General features: G+C 33.1%; 1 long non-coding RNA gene across 4 annotated transcripts; it reads right to left on the reverse strand.

Annotated features, from left to right (window-relative positions):
- Positions 1–8,735: 8,735 nt before the first annotated feature.
- LOC121115459 (uncharacterized) lies at positions 8,736–13,234 on the reverse strand. Of its 4 annotated transcripts, none has more exons than XR_011779294.1 (4): positions 11,365–13,234; positions 10,811–11,274; positions 9,989–10,752; positions 8,736–9,933 (listed from the first exon to the last, which is right to left on the reverse strand). It is a non-coding gene; the product is annotated as an uncharacterized lncRNA (long non-coding RNA). The 4 variants fall into 4 exon arrangements; XR_011779295.1 differs by having other exon boundaries at positions 8,736–9,499; positions 9,593–9,933; positions 10,811–13,234; XR_011779296.1 differs by having other exon boundaries at positions 8,736–9,930; positions 10,811–13,234.
- Positions 13,235–16,062: the final 2,828 nt, after the last annotated feature.

The following is a 16,062-nucleotide window of genomic DNA, read 5'->3' on the forward strand; positions in this document are numbered from 1 at the left end:
AAAAGTATTAGAGGAACAATCATAAAGTAATCTTATATTTCTTAAAGAAGGGAAGAAGAAAAACACTTACCCTCCTGTTACCAGCGTCAGTTTAAACTGACGCTCATTAATTTGGTCCTGGGAAATTCAATTAATTTTTTTTGGATTAAATTAAAACTGAATCTACCATTTACTCATAAAAATACATCAAATTACAAATTTTCATGAAAAAATTCGGAGTTGGGAAAATATGGGTAAATGTAAATGCCTCAGGAATCATCTCAATAGAACCTGCATGTACTCGATTCAATTTGGGTGGATAGACTGATGCAAAATACGTGTTAAAACAAGAAGCTATACTGACATCATCTAAAATGAGTAGACCTTCATTATTTCCATTATTACCAGAACCTACTTTCTTGTGAGTAAGGAGGTTTCATATTAGAGTGAGAAAGTTTTGATTGTAGCTCAATATCATTTTTAATCCTATTTTGTTGAATAAGTTGGACCATATTCTTTTAATACTTTTTGTAGCAAAGTATATTATCTCGACATGGAAACCGTCTGAAATGATCCCAAAAACGTCGTTTTAAAGAAACAAGTTGTTTAATTTCCTTTTCAATTTTGTCGTGATTAAGCTTATGCACTCGTCACGAGAAATAGCTACGAACAAGCTCAGCTCACGTTTTTCTTATTAGAGTCGAGGCAATCTCCTTTTTTGTAGCTCATGAGTCAATTAAATTAGAAAAATAAGGAAATAACTGTTATATCTGGAAGAACTAGTAACTAAGCTGTTGAGCAGATTATGTCTCCTTAGAATGGAATCGATTAAAAAACACTTTTCAAAAGTCTTTTATTTTCTTTACGAAAAAATGACGCCATTACAGAGTGGCTACCTCATCCATTTATAATAATAAGAGGAATTATCCAAATAAGAGTGTAAATTGATCATTTTGTAGCGAGGAACAAGAAACATCTGTACACATTCCCTACGAATTTGTTAATACTCACCTTTTTATAAGAATGTGTTAGGTAAAATAAAAAATAATCTAGAAGCCAGGTAATCCAAAACAGATTGATCACGGACACAAACTCGAACCTTCCTAGTTCATAGGGCTCTTAAGGTAGAGACAAACTACATGAATAATTTATTCATGCAGATGAAACAGGTAACCCATTCTTATAAATTTGTAATGTGCCCTTGTTAAAAGAAATGTCTGTTTCGGTAAATTTCTCCGGTAATAGAGGTTAACGTGAAATTTTAAATTCAGTTAAGATGTTCGAACTATAATTACCTACCTGGGTTACTGGATAGAAGAATGTAACATAATCAATCCTGTGTAATCTTGTATAACCTTTCAATTCAGTATGATTAAATTTTAAATTAAACAAAGTAGAGAGGGGGGTGAAGAAAAGTGATGTTTCATCAATTCAATTCAACGGTCAATATACCTTTACTTTTTATCGGTATCAAAAGTAAATTGAAGAATTTAAACCGAATTGTATTTCACAAATCACTAAAAAAAATGGAAAAATTGTATGGACTAGGCTACTAATTACTTCCTCATCCACCATATTCTCGACATCTGGCGCCCAGTGACTTTTCGTGATGGTTGGAAACAAATTTAGAGGTAAATGCCGAAACACCGGGATCTATTTTATGACTAAAGATAAATTATACTATAAAAAAGGCATAGGAAAATTATATGACCGCTATAATTGTTTTATTGCCCTAGAAGAACTATATTGAATAAATAAATCGTATTTGGCCAATTAAATGTGTTTTAATATGTTAGCATACGAACTTTTTTTAAATAACATATCGAAAAATTGTATTAACTGGAAAATTAGGAATATGGAATGACAAAATATAACCAGGAGTCACTTTAATAACATTTCAGGAAATCCATTACAGAAGCCTCCAAAGTTGAAAAGTGTCGTAGAAATGACTTCAACAGAGCCATAATAAAAAAGTTTTGTTTTTTTTTAAACCCAAGCAAAAGGAATGTTTAGAAGTAGTTGAATCTTAATACCCCAATTGAAGATCTGAATCTATTTTAGAAGATGGAGGACGGTTATTATGCATTTACTTTTCATCTATAAAAAAATTTAAAAAAAAAAGAAAGAAAACCTAGTAAAAACAAAAAATCCTTCAATACAAATGACACACACAATAAAAAATTGCAGTTAATCTGAAGAAGATAAAAAAAACTAGAAAAAGTGATTTATGACACCATTCTAGTTGTTTATACAAAATAAGAAAGTCATAAAATACCTCATATGTGTTTCGTAACATTAAAGGAAAAGAGAGAAAAACAGTGAAGAATCAAAATGTATTGAACGATCAACATTCAACGTTGAAATACTTACAACTGTCTCATTTTATTCAAAAGAAGATCAAATATGTATATGTAACTTTACCAATATAATGGTTTGATGTCGGCAACGATGGCCTAAAGCAATAATAAAAGTCACAAAATATAAAAAGAGGACCGCGTATGATGTCTGCAAGTGGCTAAAGGTAAGTAAAGAGCTTTCCTATTCCACATTTGGTTCACACAAGGGCAAAAAGCGGACTGGCCACATCCTGGTTGGCCTCAAGAGGTCTATCAAAACAAATATTTGCATATCAATGGCGGATCATGCATGGAGGAGGTCTATCAGTAGGAGGATGGTGGTCAAGCCCTTCAAGGACCACCTTGGCTAAAAATTCCTATTAGAGAGGAAGGTGTCACCTTCTTACCACGAAGATGAAAGACATCAGGTTGCAAAGAGGCAAGAAACTCCATCAAATTTGTAAAGAAAATCCAGACATCATAATCTATTCAGGGATGAGTTACACTTCACATTGGACGCTGCCTACAACCCAAGGAATGACTGAGCGGCTGGTAGAGAACAGAGGTAAAGTTCTTCTATGATGAAAACCAAGTTCTTGTAAAATAGAATGGCGTTTCGCTTGATCACCAGTAATGGGAATATCATGCCGGTTCACATTTTTGACAACGTTTTACAGTTGACCACCTCAGTGTAACTGAACCTTCTCAATAATGTTGTGATGCCATGGGTGGAAGCCAAATACCCTCCAGGTACAAGTTTCATGTAGATTTAAGACTCAGCGTCTTGCCATATTGCCAAAACTAGTATTACTTCGACAGCCTGTTTTACGTCGTTATCAAAGCTGATGAGTGACCTTCCAACAACCCTCTCCTTAGCCCGTGTGATTTCTAATTGTAATCAAAGCGGACAAGGAAGGTAAAGGAACATCCCCACATCTCCTTGAGATCCCTGAAGCTCTTTGTGAAGAAGAACATGTCCAGCTTAAGAAGAAATATGTAAAAAAGGCCTACTCAGTCTTTATCTCCCGTTCAAACTTGGTGATAAATACCAAGTGTGATAATATTGAGTGATACAACAGCTAATTGCTGAATTTAAATTTAATTTGTAGTAAATTTTGTCTCAAAATGTCATCTAATATTAATTAAAATAACTTGAAAATCTATTCCAGATTCTTCTGAATACGGCCCCCACCCGTATTTCTTTTTTATAGGACGTTGGTACCTTGATTGTATATGATAGTCTTTCTTCCAAAAAAGAAACAGATCATTTGGTTATATTTTTGAACCAAATCCCTTTTTCTCGTCACAAAATTTAGAATTAAATAAAACTTTACATTTTAATTGAACAGTTCAGTTAAAAAGAATAATATATATTTATTGTGTACTCCATCAACAAGCATTCATTTTGCATACAAAAAAGTGAAAAATAGTATTAGTTGGCATTGTAAAGAGAAACACAAACCTACCAATATTTTTTCTGTACTTGCAAAAACGAAAAAGTTATGGTGAATAATATTATCGAAAAAATTATTAGCAAAAACTAGTTCATTTTTACAAATATTGCAAAAATGATTTAATAAAATGTTTCGAAAATTGAAAATATTTTTTCTTTTTATGTACAAAATACACCGTTTTGTTAAATTTCTTCTTAAAAATTGACCGATGATGAAGAAGAAAAAAAAAAAAAGGGACATTTATTTCATCAAAACATCCATTTTCATGTTTCAAATTTATATTCAAATGAGTCTGCTGACAAATTACTTTTTTCTTCTTTTTTTAAAAAATTTATATTGTATTCAGACAATCAAACTATAGTATACGATACGAAATTGTCAAGAGACTCCATTTTATTTTGCAAAATATACCTCGGTCAACAAGTTTTGCAGTATGATAAAAACCTATCGCCACTAATATTGTGATCCTCAACAACCCTTTCAATATTTTTTAATAAACCCCAGCCCGCGGGTTACGCAAATTAACCGCTTGTGCGCAAGGGGGATCAAAATCTATTGCCACTGCAATCCTGAGTATGAAGGGAATTTTTAATATAGTATGATTTACCCCAGCCCACGGGCTAAACAAGTGAACACCTGGCTCAAAAGGTGCATTATTACCCACTGCTACCACTTTTTTGAGCAACAGGTACCCCTTGTACTATATTATAATACACCCCACCCACAGGTTGTGCAAAAGCCTTGCAGGCTCAAGATGTGGATTATTACCCTACCCTACTGCCTCCTTGAGCATCAAGGACCCTTTCAATATAATACACCCCAGCCCATGTATTGTGCAAGTGAACTGCGAGTCAAAATGTGGGGCATTACCCACCGCCATATTTGACAATGTAAGATACATCTCTTTTTTTAATTGCAACCTGAACATTATTACCGTAAAGTAGTTTGTGGATATATCTACTTAATAAAGTATTTGTGTCGAATAAGACTTGGTATTTTTTACAAGTTACTAACTTGAAGCCTATTTCGCATATTTAAATTAGGGGAGAAAAAATATGAAGAAGTATTTTTTTTTTATCTAGCCATGGGATGCCTTACATTTAAGGTAACACCATCACCTCCCATCTAAGATGTGAATTATTTTTATATCCAGTTCGCCTATAAATAGGCCATACTTTTTCATTTAGGCAAGCGTAGTTTTTTTTTTTTGAAAAGATCCTTATTAATTTTTGCTGTCTTCTTAATGGGTGTACTGGTTCCAAATGTTGTTTCCAAGTCAATCATAATAGCCAAAAGCAGTGGTGATGTAACACAATTTTCACCAGAGACCATGTGTAAATTTTACCACCACTACGCTACAGATTTACAAAAGTATCATTTTTTTAAAAAATATTAGGTAACATTTCGGTTTTTTTAGAAAATAAATTTCAGATTTTCTTTTGATTAAATTCGATACTGATTGTTTTACCCCTCCTGCATATATTATGCCACCCCTAAAGGACTGATTTATGCAGATGGATGTTTTTGCTTCAAATCTTCAAAAAAAAAGGTCTTATTTTCTTGAAAATTTGCCACTCCGTCACAGTCAAAAAGTTGCATATTTAAATATTAAAACCAGTATAATAAATTCCATCAAATTCTTATTGACAAACGTGAGGCAATTTGATGTGGAATAATTATAAAAATTTGCTTAGTTATGTATAAACATTGACAAAATCTTCTTTTTTTAAAAAAAAGTCTTCTTCACAAAAATACCACTTCTAAAAATTATAACAATGAATCTATTATTACATTATCTAAGTAAAATTAACAAAGTGTAGCTATTTAATTTTATTTTCATTATATTTTTTTGTGACAAGTATCTCAATAATTTATTTTTTTGTTACATATACAATGAATCAATATTCTTTGAATGGAGAGCCCATACTTATATGAACATTTAAATATAATAAAAATAGATACTTAGAACAAATATGTGGATCAAAATTGTTAATGTAATACATAATAAATTAACATAATTAATATATTATGTCATGTATAGGATTGAGGTCAATTCTTTTAATGAGACATCTTATTTACATGTTTGTTTTATTTTCATATATATTTAAATCTACATAAGCTGTAATGTGCAGTGGTTCATAAAATATGTCCTACAGGTATTTTAAAATAATTGAAAATTAACATGGTAATCCTGACAATTTGAAGAATTATTTTGGAGGAAAGCAGTGCAGTCAAGATATTTTATTAGATCAGCTGCAAACATCCGTGAGAGGTAAGAAATAAACACAAATCCCACTCCAGATGTAACAAAGACGATAGGCTGGAATTACTACGATGTCAATCCTCAATTCTACTCCGAGTACTTACACTTATAACTCCCAAGCAAACCCTTGTTGTTACTTCCCAATTATATGTGCACACGAAATAGTCATTATGTTATAGGTTCTGTCTTCAAGAATTAAATAATAACGCTAACAGTTTTAGAAAATAAAAAAACGTTTTTCTATTGCCAAACAGAAAAAGCCACTCCCGCTTTCTAGAACATATTTTTACCCCTCTAGTAACGTTTATGTTTGAAAACAATAAGGAACATAGAAAAACTTACATAAATGAATACAGAACTAGAAATTGCCAAAAAAAATAAAAATATATAGCAATAACCAAATGAGGATATTCGAAAGAAGAAAAAAATCTTTAATTCCATCATTTTGATAACGTTATAATTTTTATGAAATATTCTTCTACTATTTCTTATCGTTGCGTAATAATAATGAAATATATATTACTTCGATGTAATACTTTGATTACTTTCTCTAAGAAGCTTATTAAAAATTATATAATTTAAACTACAAATAAAATTTGTAATTGAAATTTCTAATTGAGAAGTTGAAATTTAAAAAAAAATAGAATATGAATTTGAAGTCATAAGTATTACTATCCAAGTCAATCGTATTATACACATGAAACATTGCAGTCATATATACCGTGATCACAATACATATTATACATATGCTCTTACAAGCACTTTCGTAACCATATATGTAGAAGTCCCTCTGATACTTCCAAAAAGAATGAAGTATCAAAAAAAAATTCTGTTATATCAACAAAACTAAGTGAAGTTTTGGGGAACATGACGACAGCTGTACCAATATAAAGAAGATTGAATTTAAGAGGAACAGCGTTGCCCCATGACGGACATCTATCTCAAGGAGATGGAGAAAATTGTGCTGGCTTGGATACAGCAAATCGTTGGAGATCGGTTTTGGGTCTATCAACAAGACTCAGCATCTTGTCATGTCTCAGACAATTCGCTGAGGTGGCTGAGGGAGTATTGATATCATTTCATTGAGAAGGGAATATGGGCCTCAAGAATCCATCTTAATCCGATGGATTATTTTTCCTGAGGTTACGTTGCATCTTTACAAAAAATCAAACATCCCATACCATCAAGGACTGTCCGATTGCCTCCATCAAGAAGATAATGATCAACACTCCAAGGTAGTATCTTGCCAACTCCTTCTCCTCCTTCAGGATCCAGACCTTGATTGATACTATGATGAATACATCAAATGAGCTCTTTTTCAACAATTTTATATAAAATTCAAGCTAATTTTTAAGTCAAGCCGCTAAAATGTGTAGCCTCAGTGATAATTGAAAGATTTTTGAAAAATGCACCAATTCGATCTTAACACCTTGTATATATATATCTTGTTTTAAAAAATAGAAAAAAGAGCTATGTATTAATATATCCCAAAACTACTAGGGGCTCATGTTATGTGGACTTATCAATTAATAAATAAAAAATTTAAGTCACGATGAGAAAAATATTGTGGATAATCTTTAAATCAACATAAACATTGTCAAATAAAATAGTCTAATAATACAGTGTGCGTAAGCAAAAGTGCATCATACATTAAAACTGTAATAAATTCTAAGCAAAATTAATGTATGGGAAACTAAACATAAATTGTTTTAAAGAGAAGTCATGACACCTTTTTCTTTTTGTATCAGTTTCGTGATGTTCTCGAAGAAAAGTCGAGGGATTGATTTCCTCAACGCATGAGTTCATGTTTGTCCACTGTTTTGAGGATCATGAAGGTGTTTGAAGTTTTTGGCAGCCATGAAAACGTCTCCACTCTCTAAGTCACCAAGCATCCTGCATCTGTCGTGATGTTGGGCGTCTTGGCCTTGGATGGAAAGAGAATTGCCCTTTCGTCTACGAAAAGGGTCTCAAGATCAGTACCAAACTGTACTCAGAAGAACACCGTTAATCCCTAGCTTGAGGCCAACTATCCGGAAGTCATTTCTATGTGGTAGCAGGACTCCTACTCCGGGCCACAAGTCAAAGGAACCCCAAGCATGGTGCGGGAAAATTTAGCCAATTTGTTCCTGGACATTGTGGCCTCCTTCCTGACCAGATCTGAACCAACTTGACAATGGCATTTTGGCGTCGTTGAAGCCAAGGCCTTCATTGCTCCCCACAGAAATACTATGTCAATGAAATGGATGGCCATGTTTTATGATTATGTCATCAGAGTGTGCAGACCTAAATTAGAGGCCACATTTTGAATTTTAAGAACGATAATGTGTTTTTCCACAAGTTAATAAATTTCAGGGTGGTAACTTTAATCATGTTTAAGCTCTTGAAGATATAGCTAAAGTTTTCTAATATGATGCATTTCTGCTTACCTACACTGTACAATTGACTAATTTATGAAACAAAAATACAAAACGTACATTATATATGATGATTTATATTTCCCCCAATAAATAATCTAAGAAACGTGTCTTTCTCCCAAATATTAAATGAATATTCCTGTAGAAGTACGCAGAAATTACCGAGAAAAAGAAAAGCATTAATTTTTCTAGAAAAATAAGCGAACAGAATTTCATGAACATCAAACGAATATTCAATCAGGTTTTGAATATAAGTGAGTGTATTAAAAAAAGAAGTTCACTACTCAGGAGTTAAATAATAATAACAGCTTAGGAAGAAAAAAATTATTCTATATTCAATTCCAAAAAAGCTGGCCAGCTAAAAAATAGACACGATTTACATCAATATCTATATAGGACCGTTTCACCCACTAGTTTTCACAGTAGTAGTATTCATCGGCCTATTAATGGAGAATCATCCAATATCCCTCCAGTCAGCACCCTTTTCCTCCCATAGGAAAACAATTATTACAGTATATAGATATATCTAAAAAGTAATAAAATCATATTCCTAAATATCACCAATTAACCCATACGCTTAATATTTAAGCGTAACATGAGTTATAACATGTATTTAGTACAAAAATATTGATTCTTCTAGTAATAAAACATGCCAATATAATTTTTTTTAAATACATGCAAAAGTTTGACTTGTATGATTTATATTAATTGTTCTTCATTGTACCTTATTTTCCTTTTCTTTTTCATGAAAAGGAATTATCATTTTACTCAGTTGAAATAAAAATATTTAAAACTTAACATTGGTGATCGCGACGTGATATCATGCCTCCTAAAAAATATCATTCTGATGGTCAAGAACATGCGGACAATGTCCCTCACAAAAGTATATGGCGGAAGAGGTCAGCAACTTAACTCTTACTGTAGCAGAACTATGTCTTCTAAAATTCCCGGCGTTGGATCCGGAAAATTGGTTTCAAAGAATTGAGCTGGATTTTTTGATGAGGAAGATAAATGAAGATCAGACCAAATTTTGTCTAATGGATTCAACATTACCTAGTGAAGTTTTGAGGTCTATCCCAATAAAGAAGGAAGGTATCATCTATTATGGTGCAAAAAAGATAATTTTACAGAAATATGGTCTCTAACCTTCAAAAAGAATTTAAAAATTCTGATTTGCTGTAAGATTCATCGGGACTTTCCCCTGGGGAAGTTATAGAATGAAGTTGAGCGTCTCCTTGACGACGAATACATCCATGATTTGTGCCATCATTTACTTAGGGAGGTTCTCATCAGAAATGTGCCTAAAGACCAGCAAAGATATTTGAGAGCACAATGCCATTCGATTGAAGAGTTGAAACAAATATGTGTTGCAGCCAAATAACTTAGCGATACACATATTTATATTGTTGAGGACTCGTAGGCTTCGCCTCCTATCAATCATGTTTTCAAAATATATCTTAATAACACGTCCAAATTTACTAAATCTACTGAGAAAGAAGATATCTGCTATTATCATTCTTAATTTGGAATGAGTGCAACTACCTGTTCAGGAGCTAGTTGCCATTTTTATGTACTTGCTTCACAAAAACTAAATTGTCCTTCTGTTGCACGGGACCGAGGTTGTAAATAAACCATCAAACTTCTTTCTCATCATGTACAATTCAAATTTGATTAATTTTCTAGTAGATACAGGAGCGCAATTATCGGTTACCCTATTTAAAAAATGTAAAAATCATGTTCGAGAAAAACTGTCCACTATTATTGGATATGATGTTATTGGTACAACAACATCAACTCTCAATATAGAAAATCTAGGATGTTTGCAATGGAAACTTATTGTGGTACAAAGTGGTCGTCCCATTTTGGGTGCAGGTTGTTTATATAATTTCAGGTTTTGAATTTATATCTTCAATAAGAAGTTATCCCAAGATCAACCATGCTTCATAACAGAACTATTAAAGACTCAAGAAATCAAATCGAAATATAGTGATGTCTTTGATAAGAAAAGTTTCACTGAAATTTATCCAGCTCACGGAGTTGAACACTATGATGAGAGGAAAGGTCCTCCTTGCTTTGCGAAATCATGCAAGTTGGATTGTGAGAAGTTAAATTTTGTACGAGACGAATTCAACGAATTGTTGAAGAAAGGAATCTTACGATCGTCTTCTTCTAATTTTTCTTCTGCTATTCATGTAGTTCGCAAACCCAAAGGAGGGTGGCGAATTTGCGGCAAATATTGTCAATTAAATAGGATGACGGACCTTGATCGGTATCCCCTCCCAAATCTGAGAGATTTGGTGGCTAATCTAAAAAGTATAACCATTTTTAGTAAAATGAATTTACACAGAGGGTATAACCAAATACCTATGAATAACTCTTCTATAGATAAAACTATAATCCTTACGTCATATAGTTTATATGAATATTTGAAGATGCATTTTGGTATTAAAAATGCTGCTCAAACATTTTAGAGACTCACTGATTCAATTCTACGAGGAATTCCACATGTGTTTGTGTACCTTGACGATATCCTTGTCGCTTCGGAGTCAATGGATGAACATTGGAAAAACGGTGAATGTAGTTTTATCAAGACTTAAAACAGCTGGTATGATCCTACAAAATGTTAGTTTTTCATTAAATCTGTAGACTTTCTTGGATACTCTATTCCATCAAAAGATTTTAGGCCTCTAGAGCGTAAGATAAAGGTAATCCAAAAAGTGCCAACTCCAAACTCAAAAGATGAACTGCATAGATTTTTTGGCATGATGTAATATTACTCTCAGTTCATCTAAAGATTGTCTCAATAGACACAGTTCATTTGTACCCCCCTGTTAAAGAAAATGTAAAGTTTAATTGGAATACAGAACACGAACACGCCTTTCAAAGTATTAAAAACAGTTTGTCTAAAAGTACTCAACTTGCATTCAGAGATAGTTCATTGCCTTTAGCCCTGACGAGTGATGCATCTGATACAGGGATGGGAGCACTGGCAACCTCTAGCTTTTTTGGTCTCGGGCTCTTTCAACGATACAACAGAAATATTCTGCGTTGGATAGGGAATTATTAGGTGGTAAGGAAAGCATGAAACATTTTCTATGGGCTTTGGATCGATAAGTTTTTAAAGTGTTCACGGATCACAAACTTTAGTCACTGCAATAGACATTTGCAATCCCTCCCGGACACAAAAACAGTTCCGTACTTTTGCATTTAGAGCAGAATTCAATTTTGATATCGAACACGTTTCTGGACAATTAAATCATAATGCAGACATTCTTTCTATAAGTATAAATAACATCACAATACGCCCAACCTTTATTGAAGATATAATTGAGGATCAAAAGAAACAGGATCCTAATTTATTAAAGTTTAAAATTGAACCTTCTTTTAAATACATTGCAGGAACCCTACTTGATGGTTTTGGCTATGTTGACGCATTCCGTATGGTTGTGTCATCTCCAGAATTGCGTGAAGGAATCATGCATTCTGTACATAATAACAATTATCCGGGATTCAAAGAAACGTTAAAGAGGGTTCACTTTTTTATGTTTGGCCTAATTTGCGAGCTTCACTAGAGAGTGTTTAGCGTGTCAGAAAACCAAACCTTTCAGCACATCCAACGTCGTCCTTCGATCCTCCATCTTACCGACTTTCCTTTATTTACGTAGACATAATCGGTCCATTCCAGCTAATTCAGGGACAGCACTATGCCCTAACTATTATGGATTGTTTCACAAGGTGGCCAGAAGTGCTACCTATTCAAGACATAACCTCCAAGACAATAGTTAGTTATTTTTTGAGAGGTTGGATTTCGAAGTTTGGAGTTCCAGAAACCATTGTGTCTGACCGAGGAACACAGTTCACTAGCTAGGTGGATAGGTGTTTGCAGGACACTTGGGATTGCAAGCAAAAACACAACCTCGTATTATCCACAGTCCAACAGACTCATATAACGTTATCATAGATATTTTAAGACCAGGCCTGTAGCGCGAATGCTAGAAGAAAAAGAAGACTGGATCAATGCACTACCTGTAGTTTTATGGGGATTGATGAACTCAGTACCAATAGATCCGGGTTTTAAATATACTCTTTTTCCATTACTCATAGGTCGCTCGGGATCCATGACCGTTAATTTCTTTAATGCGTCCACCTTTCCTTCTGGCAACCTCGTCGTCAAAAGTATCTTTAAAACAATGCAGAAAATAACTCACGTTCCTCCGAAACACTTTCATAAAGGAGCCATTAACAAACAATTTAAAAAAAAAATCGTTTTTGTTAAAAATAAACCCATACAAGAGTCCCCTTCTCCAACTTTCTTGGGGCCGTTTAGAATGATTAAGAGGCACGATCGTTACTATAGATTGGAATTTGGATCAACAACTGACAATGTCACGATGGATAGACTTCGACCAGCATTTGGAGTTCCAAATATTATTCCAGTGTCTCCGACTATGAGGTGATCAATGTTATTTATGATGAAGTTTATTGTGTATTGGCTATTACTAACTAGAAGATTTCTTTACTCACTCTGTCGTCTAGGGGGGAGTAGTGTAGAAGTTTGATTTGTATGGATAATATTAATTGTTCTTCATAATAGCTTGGTTTCCTTTTCTTTTTCATGAAAAGGAATTATTATTTTACCCAGTTGAAATAAATATATTTAAAACTTAAAATACATACTGCATTATATGATATGTTGGTGAGTTGTTATTTTATAATTTGAAAAGTTAAAATGATAATATTTATTAAATAGTCCCGTATGACAAAAAGTTCCAAAGACACTACAGATTTTTAATTTGTACTTTTTTTATTTTTTATATATTTAGGTTTATATATCCAATAGTACGTATTTTAGAGCTCATACACCTCTAGCAAATATATATATATATATTTAAATGAACGCTAAACTTTAATAATGATTATTATCAGTAATCAAGAAATACTACTAATCACTTCTTAAGCATTCAATTATTATAATGCTATAATTATTATTTAATACATGTTCAATAAATTTTATCTGATTCCGAATAAAAGGGCATTTAATCTTTCATTTAAATAATAATGACTTACATTCTTTTCAAAAGGTATAATAAAATTTATATATGTAATTTAAAAAACATTAAAAACTTTATTTTTTTGCAAACACATAGTTTTTGACAGAGTTAAAACAATGAAAAGTTTTCTTTATCGCCTTTTACATAGATTGAACATTGTGCATATTAGCTTTAACTTCAAGCACTTATAACACCAATATGTTGCTTTTGTAAGTCCATGTCCTTTACTTTATTGATCAGTCTTCCATATTTTTATGGAAAATAAACTTATTATTAAACTGTTTACTTAATGTTCTTTTTTGCATAATTTAATATTCACACTTAATTAAGGACTCATTAATTTATTATTTTCAATAGCACTTCAAGTGATATTGAAACATACTACTCTTAAGTATGTGCATACAAGCACTCTATGAAAAACCTAAGAAAGCAAAGAAGAAGAGATGTAAATAGCAATATGGATAATTCACTTAGATTTTAAGTACACTATTATCTCATAGTTTATGAACTCATAAACACTGATGAAAATCGCGTGTATTTTGGGAATGTTAAAAAAACTAAAACGAACATGGTAAGAATGCCCATTTAAACAATGTTCTGGAAGAGAGCAGCTCAGCTAGCATAACGCTTAGTTAGATCAGCTAGAATCAGCTGAGACAAGGGAGGAGGAGGAGAGGAAATAAACAGAATTACTCGGATGTCGATTCTCTATTCCACTCTGACTCCAATAAGGACTTACAATTATAACTCTGCAATAAATCCTCAAGGTTACTTGCCGTCTTTTATGAGAAAGGAAGTTCACTTCTTATGAGTTAAATTATAATGACAACAGCTAAAGAAAAGAAAATTTATTGTCCAGATTACCAATTCCAAAAAAATTGGCCGACGATTTACATTACTCCATAACATATACTAGAAAATAGCCTACACAAATGCGAGTAAATCTATTGATCTATTATAAAAATCGAAGGTTTAGGGAAAAATTACACTTCCCCTAAATTTTTCCTACATTCCGGTGCAACTTGTGTCCCACAAACATTGGCATATCATTTAACAAATTGCCTAAGGACTTATTCATAGCAACGTAATTCTTATAACCCCGACCAACATTTTGTCTTTTTGCAATGACAAGTTTGTTATCGCCTTCGTTCTTGCAATCCAAGATCTATTTCAAAGTATGTAGGAGCGTTTATGGAGACAATGCCCTCAGTCAAACTTACCACATTTAGAGTTACTTTAAGATCTGGTTCGGCATCTCTGACCAACAGTCCCAAAATTCAAAGAGATACAATATGACAGAGGACAAAATCGATATTGCTATCAGTTTTGATGAGTTTGAATGTGAAAGAGACCATTCTTGAGTTTGCCCTAACTTATGAGACCGTTAGAAGGATTCTAAAGGGTGAATTTGCTCAAATAAAATAAGCTCTATATTGTTAACAAATTTGACTGAAGCTCACAAATCGGAGATAATTTGATGTGCAAAGTCTTTCAAAAAAGCTTATTTTGAGAAGGGGACAACATTTCATGACTTCATTGTCACTATAGATGAAATTAATGTTGCCTTTTATACCCCAGTGATAGAAGAGGAAATTTCACATTGTGGTAAATCCTTCTTAGCTTTCTAACAATAAGTTATTTTCGTAAGATAAATTCTATTTAAATGTTCCCCATGCGTCATATTTAAGTTTACCCTTAAATGTTCACAGCTTTCCTTTTAACCATATTTTTTTACAAAAGTGAGGTTGCCTATTAATTTGGGTTGTAGACAAATGAGAGATTTCAGTGGGAAATGCTCGTGCCCCAGAGGACCCCAAACGAGATTGCAAATTACCTCCAAATCAGCCGGACAGCCGTGTATGGCATTAAAAAACGGCTTGAAACCGAGGGAACAGTCGCCAGGAAGACAGGGCAAGGTATGAAACGACAAGAGAAATGGCCATGATCATGATGTCATAAATCGTTTGGGGCGATTTGCGGTATGGTCAAGAAGATGAATTTGAGCGAGTTTACGCTACGAAGGATAATTAAAGATGACTGGGGAGCCAAATCTATAGCAAGGAAAAAGAAACATCTCGTTACAACGACCACATAAGAGAAGAGGTTGGCTAGAGCCAAGCTTATTTTGTATTGTGTCCAAGAACATGTACCCTCCTTGCTCCGCCGATCTTGATTGTCTGGATTGTTCCATATAGGTGAAGGTCGAGAAAGCCGCATGCAACAAGCCTCACGTGTCTGTAATATCTTTGGAGTCTACCAATAAGGCTGCAAGGGCTAAATTGTCAGTAGACTACATCCGTAAGGTTTGCATAGACTTCAGGAAGACGGTGGAGGCCGTTATTGAGGCTGAGGTTAGCCTTATGTCGATTTCAGTTATAATTAACTGGAAATAAAGATTGCTTTGTTCTCACTCTCTTTACAAACTAGTTTTTAATCAAGTTTGAAAAATAATCCTCATTGTAAACTTAAATATACATGTATTTTTATTGGTTGATTAATCTGATCACTTTAGCATTTAAAAGAAAGAAAAGATAATTCAACTAACTTATTTTGTTAGTTTTATTA

This window comes from Lepeophtheirus salmonis, chromosome 3 (genome assembly GCF_016086655.4).
Source record: "Lepeophtheirus salmonis chromosome 3, UVic_Lsal_1.4, whole genome shotgun sequence".
NCBI lineage: Eukaryota > Metazoa > Arthropoda > Copepoda > Siphonostomatoida > Caligidae > Lepeophtheirus > Lepeophtheirus salmonis.